Source organism: Podarcis bocagei (genome assembly GCF_964188305.1).
Source record: "Podarcis bocagei genome assembly, chromosome: 9".
Classification (NCBI taxonomy): Eukaryota; Metazoa; Chordata; class Lepidosauria; order Squamata; family Lacertidae; genus Podarcis; species Podarcis bocagei.
In genome coordinates this window covers 32,614,019-32,637,913 of record NC_138134.1, presented here as the reverse complement: position 1 = coordinate 32,637,913, position 23,895 = coordinate 32,614,019, and the positions used below count along the sequence as shown (strand labels likewise).

At 40.4% G+C, this 23,895-nt stretch overlaps 1 long non-coding RNA gene across 1 annotated transcript; it reads right to left on the bottom strand.

The window, feature by feature from the left end:
- Nucleotides 1-23,483, bottom strand: LOC308594700. Its single transcript, XR_014011574.1, has 4 exons — nucleotides 23,458-23,483; nucleotides 7,712-7,743; nucleotides 6,094-6,229; nucleotides 1-189 (listed from the first exon to the last, which is right to left on the bottom strand). It is a non-coding gene; the product is annotated as an uncharacterized lncRNA (long non-coding RNA).
- Nucleotides 23,484-23,895: the final 412 nt, after the last annotated feature.

Genomic DNA, 23,895 nt, shown 5'->3' with positions numbered 1-23,895 from the left:
AAACTTGTCTTTCAGTATCTGTTTGTGAATTAGACCTGTGTGTTACAAATTCATAGCATACTTTATATCTATTAATGCAGGTGGTGTGAGGAACTGCCTTACAACTGCAAAAAAGCACAATTAGAAGCTAGCATGGTTCAGTTGCCTGAAGGTGGGAATCTTTGTTATCAATACCCTTGAGGTATTGTCCTGTAAAAGAAAAGAGAGTTAAAATCAAAGGATGTTCTTAACACATTAATTGTTATTCATATCAGATTCAGAAACGAGAAAATCTGTATTTCAAGAAATTCTTGAGATGTGTGTATGAAGGTGGAGGGTGGGATTGAATAAAGGGCCAGATCCTGCTTCGACAATTCAATACATCATTGTTTATACAAGGTAAGCAACACTTAAACCCAAATGTGTTTGGGTATATTGTCAGGGGGAAAATTTATGACACACAGCCCATAATGCCACATTTCAATATAACAGGGGTAATAACTGAGCCCTGAACATTGCCACGTCTGTTTGTTCCACTTGCCACTTAATTTTGTGGGATTAATGGTGGTGACACTGGAATTTCAAAGCATAAATCATGCAGCACAGTATTAGCAGCTATTTAGACACAGTCCTTTTGGTCCTGAAACAGATTATCTGCAACTAATAATAAAAAAGGAAGGGAATTAATCCTCTCAAGGTCAGGAGTTACCTGTTAGAACTTCCCCTTTCAAAACTATATGGATTGCAATTTTGTTGATATAGAACAAATAGTATCAATTTGGTGCAGTGTTTGTTTAATAAAGTATTCTTCTAGAACAGGTCAATTGGACCACGGAGGCCTGGGAAGAATTGTTACTTGCAAAAGTAATATTTTTCATTTTTCATGTCTGTTTGTAATTGCTGTCATCTTTGTTTCTCAGGGTACAGCTAGGAAAGGTGACTCTCATATTTATTAGTAGAGGATTTCAATAAACATTGGCGCAATATGGTAGGCCCAGGAATGATTTATTGATAATTTGTCACTTATATTTATGGGAATTTGAGACCCTAGAGCCGTACAACTGGTAAATCAAGTTATGTATTTACACTTTTTTTTCTCCCAGGGAGGGGTAATTCTTTGCTGCTTAAAGAGCACTCTGTCTAAATGCAAGCTGCCTTCTGTAGTTGGTAACGATGTACTTGCAAATGCAGAAAGAAAGCGGGGGAGGTATATAATTGAGCATTTATTTTATTTGAGATATGTTTGCAGCAGAATCCAAAGCTACACAAACAATAGCCTGATAAAATACAATTGCAAGGAAAATTACAGTCTAACAAATGCAAAGATAGTGAAAGTGTGCAAACAAAAGGAGCTCTAAACTGGGCTGAGCTTTCCCACTGTTTATTATTGTACAGTTGTAAAGAACTTCCATACAGTTCCCAGGTGGAAACAGCTGTTTTTCTATTGCTGTCCAGGGAGGGCTGGTACAAATGGCTATTGATCATTACTGAAGACCCTAGTTGAGGACTGGCTGAATCTGAGAAGACACTGGGCTGTATCCGATGCTGTCAAGGTGTTTGAATTCATTTGCTAATTTTGCCACCTATTCTATTCCTTTGGAATATTATTATCTGCATAGTGAAGTCAGCTTAAAGACACCAATATAATATTCATACTCAAAGGAGTTTGTTTATAAGAAAGGGCTCGCTATCAGGCTGGCAGCTGCTTCCTCTTGATAAGTGGATGAGTACTTAATAGCATGCCCATCCAATGGTTCCAGTGCCCTTTAAAAATGTGATAAAAAAGCACACCAGATGGCTGCATAAGCAACGTTTCTCTATCTCTAGTCCCGTTTCCAAAGGCTTTGTACACCTAAGTGATTGTAAAAGTGAAATGTGAGATATTGTTCTTGTAAAGGGGATCAAAGAGAAAGGAAGTCAAGGTTAAAGAGACTTTAATTGACACTGTATGTGTGTGTGTATGTATGTATGCATGTGTATTCATTTCTTATCTGCATTTACCAGTCATCTCATAACACAGGTTCTGTAGGCAATGTATGACAGTCAGCCAGGAATAGAGATAGTAAGGGCAACAGAGACCAAAATCCGAAGAACCTTCAGAACAGAGAAATCTCTACTGGTGCAACAAGCTGTTGGAAAACCTCATTGGTCTAATACAGGGTTCCCTAGTTTGCAGCCCTTGAGATATTCTGGACTACAGTTCCCATAATCCCTGACTATTGGGCATGCTAACAGTCAGTGATGGGAGTTGTAATCCAAAACATCTGTAGGATACTAGGCTGGGGAAGGCTGTAACTTCCTGGACAACACTTGGCTCTCTAAATATGTGTTAACTTTGCTGACACACTGCTGAACTTTCACCTGTTGACTGGCATCCTATCTTCTAAGACTTCATAGAACTCTTCTAGCTTGGTTGAACTATTCCCCAACCCAGCTGGAAGACTGGGAACAATATAAGAAGACAACATTTTAAAAAGTCATAGGGACAACTAGAAGACCTGACTGCCTAGGTGATTGGGAGTCTTGCTGTGGGAGCCAATGTGATGTAATGGTTACTTGCTCTGGAGGCATGGAGATGAGACAGAGAAGCCCTTTGAGTCACCCCGAATAAGTCACACCACCTCAAACCTGGCATCCAGGGCTGCCCTGCCCATGAGGAAGGTTGAGGCAGCTGCCTTGGGTGTAGAAGCCCAAAAGTGATGCCCTAATGGGCACCCTACCTACCCTGCCACTTCTGCCACCAGCAGAGAAGTGGAGCCAGCACCACCAGTGGTTTTCAGCAAGATCTCACTGGAACCCCTCGTTGTCACTGCCGCTTTTCTGCCACACAACCAAGGTAAGGGAGGCTTTGATTGGGGTGGGGCAGTGGCTGGGTGGGGTAAAGGTAAAGGGACCCCATACCATTTGGTCCAGTTGTGACCGACTCTGGGGTTGCTATGCTCATCTCACTTTATTGGCCGAGGGAGCCGGCGTACAGCTTCCGCGTCATGTGGCCAGCATGACTAAGCCGCTTCTGGTGAACCAGAGCAGCACACGGAAACGCCGTTTACCTTCCTGCTGGAGCAGTACCTATATATCTACTTGCACTTTGAACTGCTAGGTTGGCAGGAGCAGGGACCGAACAACGGGAGCTCACCCTGTCGCAGGGATTCGAACCGCCGACCTTCTGATCTGCAAGTCCTAGGCTCTGTGGTTTAACCCACAGCGCCACCCGCGTCCCGGCTGGGTGGAGTAGCACCTTCCTATTTCACCATAGCTTGTGAGGGCAAGAAAATACTGTATCAGATGCAGTAAATGCTGCACAGGTTAAATATATTTATTACTAACAGATGGAGGCCCCAGATGTGAGTGCAGAGCTCTCCTTTCTTCAGCCATTCCCTCTTTCCATGGCATGGGCACAAGGGGGAACAGTCATGTAGCAGTTCAAGGGCCAGCCCAGTTCCAAAAGGAGGAGACATGCCGGTGGCTTGGGTGACAGGAGAAGATGTGTGTGAAAAGTTAGCAATGGGGAAGCTGGAGAGGAGACAAGGTGACTGGGGTGGGCATTAATTGAAGGAAGATGTCCAGTTTGATTTTCCCCTCCAAAGAAGTGAGATGATGATTATGATGATTATTATGTGGTATGCAGTGTTTAATAAAATGCTTTATGTATTAATTGCATTTTAATCATTTTATTTCTAAATGTTTGTATCTCCTACAGGATTACTAGCAGTAGAAAAAATGACTTAATGAGTTGTATCATAAAAATAAAAAACCTATCATTTCCTCCTTTCATATCTCATTGCATGCTATCTTCATATCTTTTTGCTCATTCATAATTGCATATATGTAGGCCAGTACGTTCTACCATCATATATTTCCTTAAGCCTACTATCAAAATAAGACATATTTCAGAATTTGGCTTCTCTCATAGCCAAACATGTTTTAAACATCAACTTTCTTGAAAGATTTAAAGCTGTCATATTGAAACAATCTTATTGGTGTGTGTGCGCGCACACACTTCTCTCTCTCTCTCTCTCTCTCTGTGTGTGTGTTTTACAAGTTGTTAAGATAGGCTTTTTACTTACAGTCCAGTCTTAGGAGCAGTACATTTAGGCAGAAACTTTACTGTCAGTCACTGGTTGCTTGTATCCAAACCAGAATAGCTGCTAGTTTGTCTCTAAGGGCTTATTTATACGCGCAGCAGTGACAGGCCATGGTCCTCACATAGAACACAACACTTTTGCCTTCACATCAGTGAGATGCTCTGAGGATGCTTCTATAGGAAAACCATGTTCCAGGTGAAAAACATAGTATGGAATTCAACGTACAAGAGCTAAGGAGATTGTTCTGTCAGTGCATGTATTTCTGCTCGCCTGTTGGAACAACCTCCCATTTTCTTCTCTTGCATGCTGTTCTGGGGGTTCCCCCATCCCTCCAGAGTGAATTTGGGGGAAGTGGTGGGGTGGAGAGGGGAGGAAGCCCATTGTGCTAGCAGTAGTCCTTACGCTGGCTTCTGCTAGTGGAACAGGGTAGCTGAATCTGGCCCATTGGGTTGTATTCAATACATTTTTACTCAGAGAAGTTGCACTGAAATTAATGGACTTAAACTATTAATGGCTATTAATTTCAATGGGCCTACTCTATTTAAAGTTGAATAAACTATGACACTGAATACCCATACCATGGCAGAAAAAAGGTACTTCTTAAGCCTTCCGTAAAATGCATAACATTTTGAAAAATCCATTTATGACTCTGCCGTGAGCTATTATAACACTGGAAAAGGCTGCTTTTCACCACCTCATATAAGGCTTCTGTAGGAATACATGAGTGGGGAATACGTGTATGTGTGTGTGTGTGTGTGTGTGTGTGTGTGTGTGTGTGTGTATATATATATATATATATATATATATATATATATATATATATATATATATATCTCCCTGTTGATGGTTTAGAAGTAGAATTTACCCTTATTAAACAAAACAAAAATCCTCATATGTAGCAGTGGTGTCACAGTACATGAATATTAGTAAAAGTATTAGGGTAGATTATTTTTTTTTTAAAAAAGAAAAAAAATGTCGCTTAAAATCTTATTGATGAGAAGGCTGTTTTGGGGAAAACTGGATATTTGTATAACTATATTTTTTATCAGTTCTCATATATAATTAATACAGGCTGCAACCCATACAGGAAATGCCCTCTGAAAATCAAAGGGCTTTTGCGGGGAGAAATTGCTTACAGGTTTTATTATAATCAAGCTGCATATAAACATTGTATATGAAATAAAATGCTTAGAATTACTGTACTCTGTAATAACAGTAACAAAAAGCATAACTTTGAGGTTTGTTTGGGAACTGCAGCTAGTGCAGAAATCGGCAGACCAGCTTTTGGCTAGAGCTACTCCACATGGGCATATGACATTGGTACTGAAAACTGCTCTGCCACTCCATCAGCAACTGAGTTCAAGGTATTCCTGTTGGCATATAAAGCCCTGAATGACCTATGACTGAGTTACCTGAAGGACCACCTTTTCCCTTCTACATCAGCCAGATCATCTGTTTCCCACTTATCGCATCTTTGTTTTGTTTCTATGCAAACTTAGGCCTTTGGCATGGTGGCACCAGTACTTTGAAACAAAGTTCCTGTTAAAATCAGACAGGCAATCACAATTCTGATATTTCACTGGCTGCCCAAAACATTACTGTTCCACCAAGCATTTTTAGATAAATAATTGGATCCGCTGTTAGTCCCTTGCTCTGTATTGTATTATTTTCAAAATAGTTTAATGATTTTATTGTACACTGCCATGTTGTTGTTTTCAATGACTTGGCTCAGAAATACTCTAATAATTTTTATTTTTTATTTCCAGAAGTAAAAAACACACTAGTCCTACTCAGAGTAGACTAACTGAAATCAGTGGACTTGAGCAACTTGATTCCATCGATTAATGTACTATTCTTGAGTGCAACTTAATTGGATATCACCTATAAATTAAAAAAAGGGGGGGGGAGGAATCAATTTCAGCTGTTTAAATTCGATATGCTTACTCTTAACATTTTAGCATCATGCTTTCTTTATTGTGGGCAGAAAGGAAATGCCCTCCCAAAAGTAATTACATTCCAATATACATACCTTAAAACGGACCTTTTGCACCTGAGGTTGGAAGTCTGGAGTTGAGCAACAAGAGGGAACTCCAGGGGAGAGGCAGCGGAAGTAAGGGAAATCTGCCATGTTCTCTGGATCTATAATTCTTGTGGAAAAGGAGAATCTATTAAAAGGAACCATAAACAGTCATCCTAGTTACATTCATGCAGTGCTGAAAACTGCCTTTAAATTCGCTGTCTACATTTCCAGACAAAACCCAGCAATGTAAGGCCAGATTGGGAGCTTCAGTCGGGCTATGGGTCCTCCGGTGAGATTATGACTTCAAAACTATGCAAAAATTAGCACCACCCAATGTTTAAAATATGGTCCAAGTTTTGCCGAGTTTGGTCACAGTTCCCCATTAATTTGCCTCCCTTGCCTTTCTGACATCTCACATCTCTAAAGTGCTCAATGACAGCCTGTAGAGGTTTCACCGTAATCCACCTTTATCCATTAACAGACACTCAATCACTAAAGTGCTTACTAGACTAAACATATTTATCCAACCAAATCACACTTTACAATGCAAAACTGCCAATCAGACCTTGGCTATTAGCAGGAAACTGCTTTGAGGGGGGGATTTTGGTGTTTGCGCTGTGAAGAGCATGCTTACCTCCAGCAAACCACTAAACCAAATTAACCTAGCTGTATCCTCATAAAAGAAACCAGATATCCTGTTGTGAAAATAGAAAGCTTGGTGAGACAGGCCTTCTTTGATGGCCAACAGTGTTGCAGACGAACAGTTCAGACTGCAAATCTGGTTACCACAGATTCATATCAACCACCCTTCCCCCACCAATTAAGAGTTTTGTTAAGTTTAAAAGCAATTCTTTTCTCTCTCTCTCTCTCTCTCTCTTTAAAGTATCATTTGGGTAATTCAAGTAGGCTTTCAGGTTTCCTATGTTACTAGTATAATTGCAATAAGTGCTGTACTTATTGGCCAAGGCTCCTTTAATTCTAATTGCTCTTTTTCGGCGCAATTATGTTGTAAAAGTACTTGCATTAGCCAAATAAAAACTAAAAAAAAATCCAAGAGACACAAATGTGGTAGTAATAATAATTCTTTTTATTAGCCTGGCAAAGAGGAAGAGAACAAAGCTTTTAAAAAACTTCAAAGTTCTGACCACGGAGGGGGGCGGGAATCCAGAACTGGGGAAACATGCCTACATCTCGATCCTTTTATTAGTCTTATACAAACCAAGTGCCATCACCACAACTCTCCTGACATTTTCTCCCTGGGAAATAGAAAAAGCTACAACATCCGCACAGTGGGGCTAATTTAAAGCCCTCTGTCAGAACGGCATAAAATGGCCCTGTGTGTTTTCACTAAGAAAATCTTAATAGCTTTAGACTTAATGGTATTATGCCTCCCTTAAATACCAATAATTTTAAAGCAAAGCTTGACATTTGCTGGGCTTAGTGTACTCTACCACCAGTGCCTCTGTTTAAAATAGGGGAGGAAGAGGCAAAATCTTACTACGAGGAAGGCAGCTAGAGCAGTACATGGAAATTAATGAGGATTTTGGTCCCCCTGCCTTTTTATGTATAGCTCTTGACTGCTAGTCACATGACTGAAAGGTGTTTTCCAGAGGCTTTGTGAACTTACCAAAAACAACAGGAGAATTTCTCTGCAGCTAGCTGTTGTGGGGAGAATTTTATGAGCAGTTAAAACGAGTCCCACTTTTGGGAAGTAAAACTTCAGCTGGAATCATTTCCAAAACGATGAAAGCCACAACATGTACCATTTCCCCCAAACATCACAGAGCAGACTTTCTCAGTTAGGGTTGGGACCTTATAAAGTACAAATGAAGTTGTCATGTTGCAGAATGGCAGCGATGAGCCAATGACAGAGACTAACCGCTAAAGAAAGCAGAAGGGAGAGGAAGAGAGAATGCAGCTTATCCAAAATAGAAAAGCCTCATCAGCATAATGTGAATGACATGAATTTAAAATGAACCTTCCTTTTATGCAGATGTGATTATTAGCATTATTATAAGTCATCTGCAGGCATACATTGAAATGAAACTGTATCAGTTTTGTTTAGATGTGTTCTATTTAGTACTTCAAAGCCATGCCACCCAGAGAAACTGGAATGTAAAATATCCAGCTGACGCTCACATGATTGAAAGTTATTTTAGAGGAAAGAAGGTGAACTAAGGTTGATGATGAATGAATAAATAGGAGAGAGGCTGTGCAGAGGCAAGTCGAGGCTGAGGATCCCTGCAGTAGGTGGGCTGATGGAGGGGGTGAGGAAGTGTGTGTGTGTGAGAGAGAGAGAGAGGGTGGATCCTCCCCCTTTTTGTCTTGGGGACCCCCTAGCCACTTTCTTCCAAGGAAATGCAGCCCTTGATCTTCAAAAAGGTTGTCTATTCCTGCTCTCTCTCTCGCTCTATTTTCGAATCACTGCATGTAGAAGTCAATGTAAGACAGGTTCTACGTGCGTATCAGACATGCTAGTTATTATTTGTGGTGGTTTTGCAGATGTGTTTGCCCATTTGGTGTTCTGGTATTTCAGGAATTGAGTTTAATACACAAAATGGATCTCCAAGTTTTCCCTCAACTCGCTTTACAGTACTTGGAATAAAGGACATGTCAACTCCACCAGCTGCTCATAAAGAACTTGTGATGTTCCTCCTCACAGTGGCACGTATGGAAATAGTCATGCGATGGTGCACTGCCTTGGGCTTGAACATTGAAGCATGGTATTCCAGAGCATGGACAATAGCCCTGTCGAGAAAAGCTGATGTGCCAGATTCATACAACCAAAGGGAATTCTAATCCCTATCTTTTCTATAATGTGTGGCAACTGTTTTTGGATTATATGTGTCATGAAGATTGTGTTTATAATCCCCAAGATCTGATGGTAATATGTGAACAGGTTTTCTAGAGTGAATTGTAAGATTTGATATTTTTAAGCAACGTGGTTGATGTGTTGTGAGTTGTGAGCCAGTGTGGTGTAGTGGTTAAGAGTGGTGGACTTGTAATCTGGTGAACTGGGTTCGCTTCCCCACTCCTCCACATGCAGCTGCTGGGTGACCTTGGGCTAGTCACACTTCTCTGAAGTCTCTCAGCCCCACTCACCTCACAGTGTTTGTTGTAGAGGAGGAAGGGAAAGGAGAATGTAAGCCGCTTTGAGACTCCTTCGGGTAGTGATAAAGCGGGATATCAAATCCAAACTCCTCCTCCTCCTCCTCCTCCTCTTCTTCTTCTTCTTCTTCTTCCTTCTAAGTGTGATGTGAAAAAATGAAAATTAAGATATATATATATATATATATATTTTAAAAAAGACATGTTAGCTATCTATGTGCAGGAGACCTTTTTCTACAGAGAAGCATTCAGTAATGTGAGCTCCCACCTTTAGGTATAGTTTCAAAGCAACTTAGACTATTCTTACAGAAAGTACAACACCATTTCCTGGAGTGCTTTTTCACTGACCTTTTCAAACAGCTTAAACATAAAGTAAAAGTTTTCATTAAATTTCCATCTCAGTTGTAAAATTAATAATGGGTTTTACCAAGATATTTTACTGGCTGAGGGAACAGACAAAGGAAGCACCCCTATGGTTTCACATACAGAAACCAATGGAGTGGCAACTGAATCTACATGGAGATTCATGGGGAACCTGGGAGATTCACTGAGCTATACTACACAGCCTCTTCTGTAACCCCTAAGTTAGCCTGTGGTCCCCAGATGAGGTTCTTCCAAGCACACAGCTATGTTCCTCTTGTGTGTGGATGATAGCATTTTTTTTTTCCTTCATAAGGATAAGCACTCAACCACTGAACATGGCAAATAGAAGGAATGATGTTATTGAAATTCTTTACCCTACTGCTTTGTAATAATGTTTTCCAATTTAATGAACAGAGACAACATCAGCTCCAGCCATGAAAATGCCCTTTTGGGATCTTTCTTCTCTGGACTGAAGCACTACTCTATGGAAATTCTAGTTCTCAGTGTTCCAGTCTGTTGATTTTCACCCACCCACCCCTGCAAAAATGACATTTGCTTTTAGACTTACACAATTAGTGAGACAAGGAAACTTTCCTATCACCAGAGGGGTGGCGTGGAAAAGTGAGAGAATATACTGAATGACATTTTGGAACCATTAATATGGAAATGAAAAACACAACAGCAGTGTGTAAACATTTAATGTTTCTTTTAATCTGCAAACTGGCATGTTACGTAAATTTAAATTGATTTCAGGTACATTGCACAAATGTGGGCAGATTCAAGCATACAGACAGACATACACATACACCATAGACAAAAGCATGTCACATACTAAGTTTTTCTTTGATACAGTCCTTTTCAAGATCACAGGATTTGTGTCAGTGTAGCAGAAAACTATATAATTTGGCCCACATTCCTATTTCCAGTATTCTTTCCCCCCTTCATCCCACAAGTCACATCTAATTGCAGCACTAATTGTACTCACTGTGCAGGCTTGAAAAAGGGAGAGAATCAAATCCTCAGTCTTATTTTCCATTTGCTTCTTGAAATACATTTTCCCCTCCACAGTATGAGTTGGTCATGCAAACTGTCCGTCTTTCCCACCACTTGGCTAGCAACAGCCAGTTTGTAAGTTCCCAAATAGCAAACAAACTGGCTATTTGGAAAATTAGTGTATTTGGAAAAATTAACATATATTTTACCAAAACACCCTTCCAAGTGTTCAGTTTTCCACTAAAGATAATGTGAGGAGGACCATGCCTGCAATGATTCCACTGCATGAGTTTTTCCTTTTCAAATGCATCTGAAAACACGTTTTCCAATAACAAAAGAGTCTACTTTCAGTGCTATCCGGATTAAGCATATTCTAATGTTCAGCATCGTTAAGAACTTTGTAAATGTATCACAATGTTTATACCACTAGGCATGGACCATCTCCCCCTTTACGGTCCTTTCCATCAAACTTTGAACTACAATTACATGACCTAAAAAGAAATTCCACCATCCAGAGTAAAATGTCAATAATAATAATAAATTTTATTTTTATTATTATTTATTATAAAAAATCTTGTTCAGACTCTGAAGTCACATATTTTTCATATTTGACAATAGTCAAACCTTTGCAAAGCAATTCTTAGTATTTACTCAGATGTAAGCCCCATTTGGTTTAGTTGGATTTACTCCCAGAGTCCAAGATAAATGTGCACAGGATTGCAGCCACAGGTTAGAGGCACTGACATCAATGGAATTGCTCCAATATAATTATTTAAGGCAAACTAAAATAAAGATAATACTTTCCTGGAATTATTACAAATACTTTTTTTTAATCTGGAGAAAAACACACAGAAATTGACTATTATATCTTCCTTTGTTTCAGAAAATAAAAATATGTGATTGCTTAATTGTTTTCCTATTTCTTAGAAATGTGTATTTTTCCCTATAAAAAAACAAAAAAGGGCAGCATTTTCCATTAGGGCCTCTAGTTTAACATCTGGTTGCATGATCTTTTACTTAACTCACACTTTGGGAAGGACATCACAATCTGATTGGAAGATGTGAACTTTTCAAACATTGTGACTGAACAATGTGACTCAGTCCTTCTTCATATATGAGAGAAAGCAAGTTGTATTTCTCTTCCATTGTGACTTAAACACAATTTACAGTGTAATCCTATACAGGTCTACCCAAAAGTAAGTCCTGTTTAATTTAATGTGGGTAGACATTTCTCTGGATCAGGGCCATTATGTTGTGTACTAAAAATCTTTAGTAAAATGGTCAGTATTGGAATATACCAAAAATACAAGTCAACTTGCTCCAGTAATCCCATCTTCATATTGTGCAAAGTAACTGCAGCACTGGTTTGTAAAGCTGTACAAAATAACACAAAATGTAAGCTTACACAACAGTTTTCAGGAGTTATATTTCCCTGAAAAAAATGCAAACAAATCACGACGTGAAAAAATATATTCTTACCCTTTTCCTTAAACTAAGTTCCTTGTTTGCTTTATACGAAGTTTTAAAGCAAATACATTTTGGGATCAAGTTAAATCAATAACAGTTTAGAATAGAAACAGTTTATTTCCACTAGGGATGAATGAATCTGTCAATTTCAATTTCACTCGGTTTCTCATTTTTCCAGTCTTAAATTTGTTTTCTACATATCTTCAACAATCTGCACTTCCCTATGGAAATTTGTCAGCATTTTAGTAAGAATAGTAAGATTTATTCTAATGAAAACATCTCTCTCTCTCTCTCTCTCTCTCTCTCTCTCTCTCTCTCTCCCTAATGCAATGCATTTTGTATGTGTTTTCCACAATTTCCCCTCAATATACACATTTTTGTATACATTGGCTGATGAATTGCATTGCAAAATTCAGAAAGGTGCAGATTTGAAAGGATAGATATGCTTTGAGCCAAGAAATGCATATTATGCAGTTTCTCATGAAAATATAAACAAAATTGAGTTTCTCACCCCATGCCTACTTTCATGTGTACATATATACATGGCTGCAGGCTTTCACGGCAGAGTCCATTTTTGCTTTTCACACAATCTGACTTCTAAAGATTCAGTAGAACAAGGTGTGGGCTTGATTTCATATTGTCTATCAAAAGGAGAGAGAAGCTCAAATGAAAACTGAAGAGGAAAGTTTTAAACAGAGGTTTAGGATTGAGATTTTTCTGAACCAATCGGGATTTCCCCCTTGCATGTTGTAAACCCCACATGCGTACATTGGCACAGGCATAAAGTTCCCTTTACACAGCTGTCAAATGCTGGCACATAATGTGGTTGTTAAGGGGCCCCAGCAGGCCAGTACAACTACACAACCCCTTCACATGTGTTTTCAACATGTGAAAGGGGCCAGGGAACTTCCCTATGGTCAGGAGCATTCGCGTGGTCCACTGCACGAGAGATTACACTCAGATGTGGGGAATCACCACTCGGAAGCAAGCTTCCATATAGTTAAAGTTACATCTTTGTTGTTGTTTAGTTGTTTAGTCGTGTCTGACTCTTCGTGACCCCATGGACCAGAGCACGCCAGGCACTTCTGTCTTCCACTGCCTCCCGCAGTTTGATCAAACTCATGTTGGTAGCTTCGAGAACACTATCCAACCATCTCGTCCTTTGTCGTCCCCTTCTCCTTGTGCCCTCCATCTTTCCCAACATCAGGGTCTTTTCCAGGGAGTCTTCTCTTCTCATGAGGGGGCCAAAGTATTGGAGCCTCAGCTTCACGATCTGTCCTTCCAGTGAGCACTCAGGGCTGATTTCCTAAAGAATGGATAGGTTACATGTAGATAGAGAGACAAATGGTGAGTTAGATGCAATACCTTTCCACACATACCAAAGAATAATTAGTCCCATGCTAGGAATGCCATTATAGTAGGAATCAAGGTGTTTTGCGCACACGCATGATATTTTATTTGGATCTGGTTTAATTTCTATTGAGGTTATGTTGTTTTGTTTTATGCAAGGATATGTAATTCCCTTAAACTCTCATTTTGGGATAGTCTGAATATATGAACCTGAATGACACAACAACTCGGTAAAATGGAACACATGAAGGAGGATTTGGGCCAAAACGTTTCTTCATGTGAAGTAGTTAATCATTTTCAGTTCTATGACAAGGGAAAGAAATCTAGATTATATTAATGCATCTGGGGCATATACAAATCCTGGAACTCAAGAGTGAAGGAGAATGTGTGCCTTTCATATGTACCGTTTCATCTGGGGCTTCGAATTTATGAATCAAAACTTGATTTTAAAATGGAACTGTACAATGGTGAGTTTTTTAAGCAATTAAAGCAATTGAAAGTGGGCACCAGCAATTAATGGGGAAATGTGTCAAAGTGATACCAACAGCGGCACCACAAAAGGATGAACAGGCTGATGGAAACTGTTGCTTTCAGGAGGCATTTTAAATAGGATGGATGGTGCCCAGAGTCCAGTTTCAAATTGGAATACCAGAGATGATTTTTTTTCTTTTTTGCTTTAAAAATAAAAATAAAGATCTTCCTGCATAATTGCAGTTGTGCTCTTGTGGGAGGGCACTGAAAATAAATGAATGAATAGGGGAAGCAATTATATGGGGAATAGAAACCCAGAGAATAGAAATCCAGAGAAATGAAATCCAGTGCAGAAACCATTTTGATAGCCACTATGCAAAGCAGGGAATTTTTCTGAGTCCACTTTTGGCCAACCATTGGAGGGTCACATGCTAGTGGTGGGTGGAGCCAGAGGCCAATGAGTCTAAATGTTACCTTTATACAGTAAGCTAGTTTCTGCCCAGACTGACTCAGCCATCTGTGTCTTCTATCCAGACAAGCATTAGGCATTAACAGAGTTCGATGGCACATTCCAGCCAGGCAAAAATGCCTGTGGTGTAAAGCAAGGCCAGTGAGGGATACAGCCTAGGGATAGTTATGAGGGCAGGCAGAGAGGCTTGGAGGGCCATATTCTTCCTCCAAGCCTGAGGTTCCCCACCACTTACTTAAAGAAGACAAATATAACATGAAATATGCAGGGTATCTGAACATCTAATTATACAAAATTTAGTCAGTCTTTGAAAACATATTGTGCCTCTGTTGATAAGGAGGTTTTTCTGTTCATCTTTCTAAAGATACAAATGAATCCAGTGGGTCTCATCTCATCTTCAATGGCATCTCATCTAGGCAGCCTCTGAACTGCATCTATACCAGGAATTTGCCACAACCCGGCAACCTGTTCTGGTGCGGCAGAGAGCAGCGTCAACTTAGTGCAGTACAGAACTTTTGCATATCATTCTTTAAGGCTGCACTCATAAGTATCCTTCTTCGCAAATATTTTCCATTGAAATCAGTGGGGCACACTTCCAAGTGCACACAACCCTAAGGTTGATGTCAACATGAGAAGTTTAGCATTCTGTTCCACCCCTTTCATGGCTAAGTCACATCCTGTGCAAACGCAAATGCATATATTTCATGAAGTAAGACATAATCCACCCTTCATCTGAGTGTTTTCCAGATTACATTTACATAGCTCTCATTCACTTGGATTGCTGTACATATAACAGGGCCCTTGACCATGCAGCCTGTGCAGACACAAGCTTGAAGGGTCAACAACTTTACATGAATAAGCAAAGAAAGTCCATTCATGAATAAAATCTTGGAACACTTTCTAAAACACTCAAGCAAGGGCTGCCTCATTAAAGCTTTCATTTATACTGAGGTAACCACATTTGTTTGTCTTACAACCCAGTAAATGTACTAAATTCATCTGTTTTATAGGGAGGAGGACTATAAATTGACAAGGTTTCCTGGCCAAAGTCTCTTGTTATTTTATTTTAAATCCTTAAGCTTTTCAAGCAATTGAGTCAAGTAATTCAGCAATGTCCTCCAATGACTACTGGTGGCAGGTTAATGTAAATAATATGAAACCACTGAACACAATTACATCTAAATGAGGTTTTGCGTAATTATGAAAGGGCCTCACAACACTAGCAACCCGGGCATTACAACACAAGATGCCATGTAATATTCATCCTATTTGTTCAAAATTATGAATGAAGGTAAAGGTAAAGGTACCCCTGACGACTCTGGGATTGCGGCACTCATCTCACTCTATAGGCCAAGGAGCTGGTGTTTGTCCAAAGACAGCTTCCAGGTCATATGGCCAGCATGACTAAGCCACTTCTGGTGAAACCAGAGCAACAACGGAAATGCCGTTTACCTTCCTGCCGGAGTGGTACCTGTTTATCTACTTGCAATTTTATGTGCTTTCAAACTGCTAGGTGAGCAGGAGCTGGGACTGAGCAACGGGAGCTCACCCCGTCACGGGGATTCAAACTGCTAACCTTCTGATCGGCAAGCCCTAGGCTCTGTGGTTTAGACCACAGCGCCACCCTTGTCCCTATGAATGAAGGACAAAGGTAATAAAATAGTTCTAATGGTGCGTACACAATGGTGGTGTTGCAACTCAACCCACCAAAGACAAAGGCATGCCCTCAGCCCACCAAAGACATAAAGGCAGGGTGTCAGACAAAATTATTAAAAGGGAAACAGAACATTTGAAAGGGGTGGGGAGGACTCAGGAAATAACATGTCAGTGGTGTAACCACAATTGTCTGCTATCTAAATCTAGTAACCCCACCTGAAATGAAAATGATGTAGTAGAACTGGAAAAGGGAAAAAACACAAAACTCAACAGCAACCATGTTCCACATGTGGAGAAGATAAAAGACGATGACTTTTTTTTTTTACATAGGTGTAGGGTGAGGGATATGATAAACCTGCATAAAATCATGAATCATTTGGAATAAGTGAATAGGAAACAGCTGCTTGTCCAGTTTCTTATGGCAATAAATAGGAGTTGCTTGATTAAATTAATACATTGTAAAAGAAATGTTTACTGAAACAGCTGACCAATGCAATTCACTACCGCAGAGCCCCATAGTCTTTTGCAGTTTCTATTATCCTGTTTATTCACTAGTATACTCAAAGGACAGAGTGCGCATCTTCCAAGATCAGTGGGTCCCTTCAACATCTTAAACAGCTGGAAGCTACATATGAAAGATAGGAAACAGGTCATTCAGCTGGTGCCTTTAGCTCTTCCTCTTATTTGGTCCATATCACTGATGGAATGCTTTGCTTGACACCAAATACCCCTAGGGAGTTTTCATGTGTTTTTATACTTACTAGAAAGAATGAACTTTGAAATATACATAGATGGCATAGGACAAAACCAAGCATTAAAAAAGGTTAAATGTTGAACATATTGTACCAAGGAAAGAAAAGGTTTTATAGTAGTCTGAGTAGAATATTTCTATAGTAGACTGGAAGTTTCTCTATAGGGGTCAGTCTTACCTAATAACTTCTATAAAGCAACAATTCATTTATGAATCCACCTTGGTTCAGTAACTAGCAGGCGCAACACACAAAAGAGTACTTTGAAGATTCACTCTTTATTTCAGGATGCTGCCCAAAGATGAAAGTGAAGAAGAGGAGGTTCTAGTTTTTTTTAAAAAAAGATGCTTGATATGATTTGGACAGTTTGTTCTAAGTATTGAAACTGGTGTTTTTTATCCTCATGTAATTTGTGTACATGCTGTTCCTGACATTCAGAAGAAGAAGAAGAAGAAGAGGAGGAGGAGTTTGGATTTGATATCCTGCTTTATCACTACCCTAAGGAGTCTCAAAGCGGCTAACAATCTCCTTTTCCCTTCCTCCCCCACAACAAACACTCTGTGAGGTGAATGGGGCTGAGAGACTTCAAAGAAGTGTGACAAGCCCAAGATCACCCAGCAGCTGCATGTGGAGGAGCGGAGACACGAACCCCATTCCCCAGATTGCGAGTCTACTGTTCTTAACCACTACACCACACTGGCTCTCACATTGCCTTTCATTTAGGTGCTTAGCAGACACATGTACCTAACAAAGCTAATTCTCTTCCCTCCATTCTTCAAACGGCATGTCAGCTTTCCAACTGCACAACATTCCCCCGCCCCCAAAATGCTCATTTCTCCTTCTCCAGATAAACCTTTGTATCTAAGGTAATGGGCAAGATGGTGCCTTCCCATGTACAAAAGCTGGCTTTTTAAGTTTAGACGGGCAGTTGAAACTTACTTCAGTATTAGCAATGAGACAATGCCCTCCATTACATCTGAGCACAAAACTGGCTAGTTTAGAAGCATAGGGCAGGCTGTTTGGCACACACTGCTCTGTTCATTCCCTGCCCCTCAACCTCTAGTGTCTGAGGCAGCCATGTCCTTCTGCAGAATGCTAGGGCCGACCAGCTGATTACATTAGGATAGCTGCAGTCATTTCAGCGATCAAGACTGCATTTTTCAGCCAAGCTACTTCAAACACAGAAACCGTTGGTTTGTGTAAACGACTGGTTTGCACTAAAGTTTCTCCATGTGATTGTGTTCATGATCACACAGAGAAAATAAACATTACTAGAATGTGTGAACAAACCCTCAGATTCAAAAAATGAAGGGAAATGTGGAACACATGCTTTCTATGGGGAACAGCTGAAAAATAAGATGTGCTGTTCCTTCTCACATCACCTTGCTTTTTACCATAGCATTGATCATAATAACCAGAATGCCAGAAGTAGTGCCGTGTTTTTGGCCTGGAAGCATGATTTGGCCTTTATTTAGCCAAAAAAATAAAATAAAATAAATCACATGATTAATTCTTCTCTTTCTTACAACATTTAAAGAATGTCAAGTAAGTCAGCCGTATAGTAAAATTACTTTAAGAGTTTTCTGAAGTGGTAAAAATAATTCCAGCTTTTTTTGTGCTGGCACAATTAAGAGCCGGTCCAATTATTTCAAACCTCAGATAAATCCAAAACATATTTAGAGTCAAGAAGCATATCCTATCAGTGGGTAACTTTTAAAAAAGTACAGTTCAGTGCTTCTGATTAAATTACCTAAGTATTATTATTTTTAAAACTTTTGATAGTGAAAATCACATGCTGAGCAAATCTACAGATCACATTTGCTTTTAGGAAGCTTAAAGGCTCCATTTATGTTATATCTTAGGAAGGTTTCTAAACTTCAGCCCCTCCCTTATTTTGAAACAAAAATACATGTGACTTTGGCAAGGTTTCATACCATTTTCATAGTAAAGTTAGCTCTCACTGTCACAAGGTATGCATAGTTCTGAGGGGCTGCCACATGTGATTTGCACATGTGCATTAAATACAGACACGTCTGCTCTTAAAAAGAGAAGCAATTCTGTGATGCAAGAATCTGAGAGTGAAACAGGCCTGAGAAGTGATTCTCTGTGTAATATTTTGCCCACTGATCCAAGTTCCCCATCCCAGCATATTTTCCCCCTTACATGAATTTACACTGGGGGTGAAAGAAGCATTATTTTCATTTGCATTAATAGGAACCCACCTAATTTGCACACCATGAACCAGCACACAGTTAAAACTCAGCGACTATTCAAAATTTGCTCTCCAACCCAAAAATTGTTTACCTAAAAACATATATGAGGGGAAAGTGTGTACAAACAACTGTATATTAGTGAGAAAAACATACAAAATGCATTAGGGAAAATTGCTTGAGAAAACTGAGCGTCAAAACATGTATTTTGGGAGAAACGCACAAAAATATTCACGCAGACATTAACCCCTTTCCCCAAAAAGTGCTGGGGGAAAGGGGAAAACTGAATTCAGGATTGGAAAAGTATGAAACACAGAGAAACCAAGCTTGTCAGATTCATCCATCCCTCATCTGTCAGCCCCTGAAGGGTTTTCCACAGCTGTTTTAAAACCAAAAGCAGTTCTGTGATTCTGTAAGACTATAATATTCATATCAATGAATGTTTGTTTGCTTCTTCATTCATTCATTCATACTAAAATCTATACTCAACTTTTCTGTGCAAATGCAGATTCATGTGAGTCTGCAATATTTTACATGACAATTCTATGCATTGTTTTTAACTAAGTATGTCCCACATTCTTTATAATAAGCTTGTTATTATAAACAACAACAAACTTGTGAAGTTGGGCCTAATAGCTGAGTGAGGATTTGAATTCTGGTTTACCAGGTCCTAGTCCAATGCTCTGACCACTACTGAAAACTAAGGTGAGTCTTTCTCCTTTTGGTTGATACTTCAAGGCAGAGCTAGACACTCTCAATTTAATTTTTCACATTAATGCTGGATCAATGTGCAGGAGAGGTGCATGATAGCAGTGGGGAAAAGTTTCCATCGCCCTGGCTGGTCTGGAAATGACCCAGGCCAGATATGGCCTTTAAGGCTAACAAAAATAACATGGTTTAGCCTAAATGCTTCCCCAAGCAACAATCTGGGTGTGGTTTGCTGGGTGTGACATGTGCTGTTGCATGCGCCTCATACAATGCCCGTCAGCACAGCCCTTCACATGGCTGAGCCAAAAAGAGTTTTGAGAGAACTCTTTATGAGAGCATTAGAGAGCAGAGCCAGTCTTTCATGTTATTTATGATCCTGCCTGGCTGTTCTTCAATATTTTCCTCATCTTCACAGGGATTGTGTTTCTCTTCCATGGTTTCTCATGTCCTCTGGGGCCCTTAAACATTCACGCAAGCACTCAACAGGTGAAATTAAAGATACTGTACGTGACCCTGTAGCTGATTGCTGAAGTCCTGTATTACTCTAGAGTCATGAAACTTTGCCATGTCTTTGCATTTTAGTTCTAAAAATAAAAGAGCTCTGATGTTCAATTACAGAACCTGTACACAGGCATCAACGTTATTTTTAAGGCTTGCTATAAATACTTATTGTTTATAGCAGGCCTCTCCCAAAATGGTACAATTCATCTGCTGCCACAGATCTGATAAGGTAGTGACTAGGCCCCTGTTCCAATTAATTTCTACATTGAGGGCCAAGTTCTTTATCATTGACAGTTATGGAAAAACAGTTCTTACATTGCTTAAACATTGGTTTTGTTGCGAGGTGGGTTGCATTTTGGTGCCAGAGCACATGCTTTGCATAAGGAAAATCCATCTAGTTCAGTATTGTCTGTGTGGATTGGAAGCAGCTCTTCATAGTCTTTCAATTCTACCTGGAGATGCCAGGGATTAAACCCAGAGTCTGCCAGTGGTGGCCAGATGGTAGATCAGAATCTATTGTTGATTCACTGGGTAACTTGTAAGGGTTTCTGACTCTCAGCTGGATAACAATAACAATTACTAAAGAGCGTTCACTTCCATAAATTACGCTGCTGAAAGAGAATGCTTAGGAGAAAACCAGCAAGGGCTTCTTGCATGAAAGGACCATGAGCTTGATCACAAGTTCCTGGGTTGAGTAGGTGTTCCGTTGCATCTTGCTCCTTAATTCCACCTGCTTGAGTCATGATTTCACTTCTGGCTTCAGCTGATGGACCTTGGGTCAGAAAAAGGTGGTCAGGTGGGGCAGAGCCACTGTGCTAGCTTCCCAGCAGGTTGTTCACAGTTGCTTACCAGAAGGACTTCAGGATGGCGCAAGCACACTTTGGGTCTTCCACATAACGGGGGGGGGGGGGCATTCCTTCCGCTGCTCAGCAGAACCCCCCCCCCCCAGAAAACCAAACCAAACCAAACCAAAAAATGTATGGGAAATTTTGGACATCGACTTTCCCCCCAGGACACCATTTTAGGTGTCCAATTTCCTGGCTTACACTCTCCAAATCTCCCATGGAGGAGCTCATACAGAAGAGCCTAAGGTGATGGCAGGGTCTGAGCTTGTTTATATGAGGAAAGGCATACAGAGAGGTATTGGGGCCATTTATAGGCTTTATAAATCAAAGCCAGCATTTTGAATTGAGCCTGGAAACTAACTGGTAGTCAGTGCAATCAGACTAGGTTTGGTGTTATGTGTTCAGACTGCCTAGATGGACCTATGATGTGACTCTAGATAAGGCAGCTTCTCAAGTTTCTAGTTTCTACATTTTCAGGAAGCATAAGGCCTCACCTCAGTTATTGGACTAGATATATCCCTGTCTCACTGCCACCAGGAAATTCTGACAGCAGTAAAAAAATTGTAAGACCATATAACAAATTTTAATAAATGTATCTTCATGTTCCTATGCAAAATGTATCCATAAATGAAAAGCTTTCTTCTATGGTATTTGTAAGGAGTATTTTGCAACAGTTTCTTGGACTGCCTAATGTATTTCAATGGCTTATCTCTGTACATCGCTTAATGTCTATGTGTGTGATAGCCATTTTGAATCACAATAGCCATTTGCAGAGCACATGGTTCACTGTACATGACTGGTGGCTAAGAAGTGCATTTCTCCATTTGGCACACCAAATTATTGTGCACAGAAACATCTTGCAGGCATATAGTATTTCAGTCTTCTAAACTTAAAAAGCCTGACCCTTTTAAAGTCAAAATCATTATGCATTAGTAGTAACAGGGGGAAATTACAGTATCCCACACCATTCTCAAGTTGAAGTGTCACAAAATGTCAATTCATAAAATTATTTGCCAGCATCGGACAGATGAGGAAAGAATTTATCCACTGTAGAATGCAAAGGCACAGGCATATACATAATTTTAATTCATCTAGTCCTGTTACTTTTTGCTTTAGTGTTTTACTGAAAAAAGTTATAGCGGACAAATACAGAGTCGTATTGAATTTGACCAGGTCAGGGCAGTTTCATTCAGAAAACATAAGTCCTAATTTATAAGAACCTAAGTCCTAATTCATAGGCTGCTATAGCAGTGAATGAGGCAATCTGGCTGGGTAAGGAAGTTTTGAAGAAGGGAAGGGAAAGTTTTCCACTGTTAAGGAATGGTTGAATATGTCATACTGTGGCATTACTGGAAGAGGATGGAGCGGCGAAGCAGAGAAGGTGGGGAGAAAGCACAGAAAGAAGCAGTTGTTCCATTAAAGAGTTCCCATGTGCTAACCAAGGCTGCAGTCCTAACCCCATCTAAAATAGAATTCAATGAGATTTACTTCTAAATAGACATGGTTAGGAATGCAACCTAATTGCTTACGAACCGTTAATTGTCATTGTTTATATTGTTGTGAGGTTTTTTTGGGGGGGGGGGCTAGAAATTAATAAATGGTAGGATTTTGATTGTTTGGAGTATAGAAGGGAAGAGAGCAGGCCACTGGAAAAATACAGGCTAAGCTTCCTTTCCAAGCCAGGGCCTCACCTGGGATAGAGGCATTAACCTGATGAAAGGTGTTGATGGCCCATCTAAGAGGAATCTTGGGCCTGAGCAGACAGAAGGTTGCCAAGGATAACTGGATGTAAGGTGACAGGAAAAGAGAGTCATTGGCAAGCTGGTGCTGGCATTGGTCCATGCAAAAGGCTGTGGCATGTTTAAGGGAAGAGGCAGTCAAATGAGGAAGCCCTGGACAGGCTGTGGCCCAGAGGCCCAGATTAAAGTGGCCTTTCAGGAGGAGAACAAAGACTGAAGGAGGAGAACAAAGACTGAGATCCATTTTGGGCAGGCTGCCTGAAGACTGGCTGGGAGAGATGCCTCCAGTATTGCATTTCTGTGGGGAACAAGCCCTTCTTGAAGTGACCGTGCTGTAAGATCTTGACTCCATGCAGACTGAAGGTGCAAATAGGTGAATAAACCATATTTCTTAAAACTACGCCACATCTTCAATTCTCCGAAGAAGCACAAAGTCTTGGTGAATGCCTGGGACCCCCTGGAATCTCGCTACCGCTCGGCAGAGAGTGGAAATGGTGCCTTCTTTTGTAACAATATCTATGGAGGACAAGGCTATCAGCAGTAACTAGCCACAATGGCTATGTTCTACCTTCACTATCAGAAGCAGTATGCCAGTTATTGAAAGTCACAGGTGGACCAAGTGCTGTTGTGCTCATATCCCACTTGCAGGCTTTCCATAGGCATCAGGTTGGCCACTGTTAGAACAGGATTCTGAACTAGATGGGCCATTGATCCGATGAGATTAAATCTCATTGGCTGACTTACCTTTTGCCAGAACAAATTTGGATTTCACCTGCCAGCATTTGGGAAGAGAGAGGTTGGTGCGTAAATCTGTTTACATTTCTATAAGCCTCATAGAACAGTGTTTCTCAAACTGTGGGTAAGAATCCACCGGTGGGTCTTGGGCCACTTTCATCTGGGCCTCTGGGCCACAGCCTGTCCAGGGCTTCCTCATTTGACTGCCTCTTCCCTTAACCATGCCACAGCCTTTTGCATGGACCAATGCCAGCACCAGCAACCCATTGCATGATGAGTAAAAGTGGCTGAGAGGGAGAGATGTTTGGGGGAGGGGGTATAGGAAGGAAGGTAGGCCTTCAAAGGTTCAGAGGAGGGGAAGGGCAATAAGGGAGCCTATTGATCAGTAAATTCTGCCTAAAATGGGAATGCTGCGTCACATTACCACCAGAGCAAACGCATGTACTG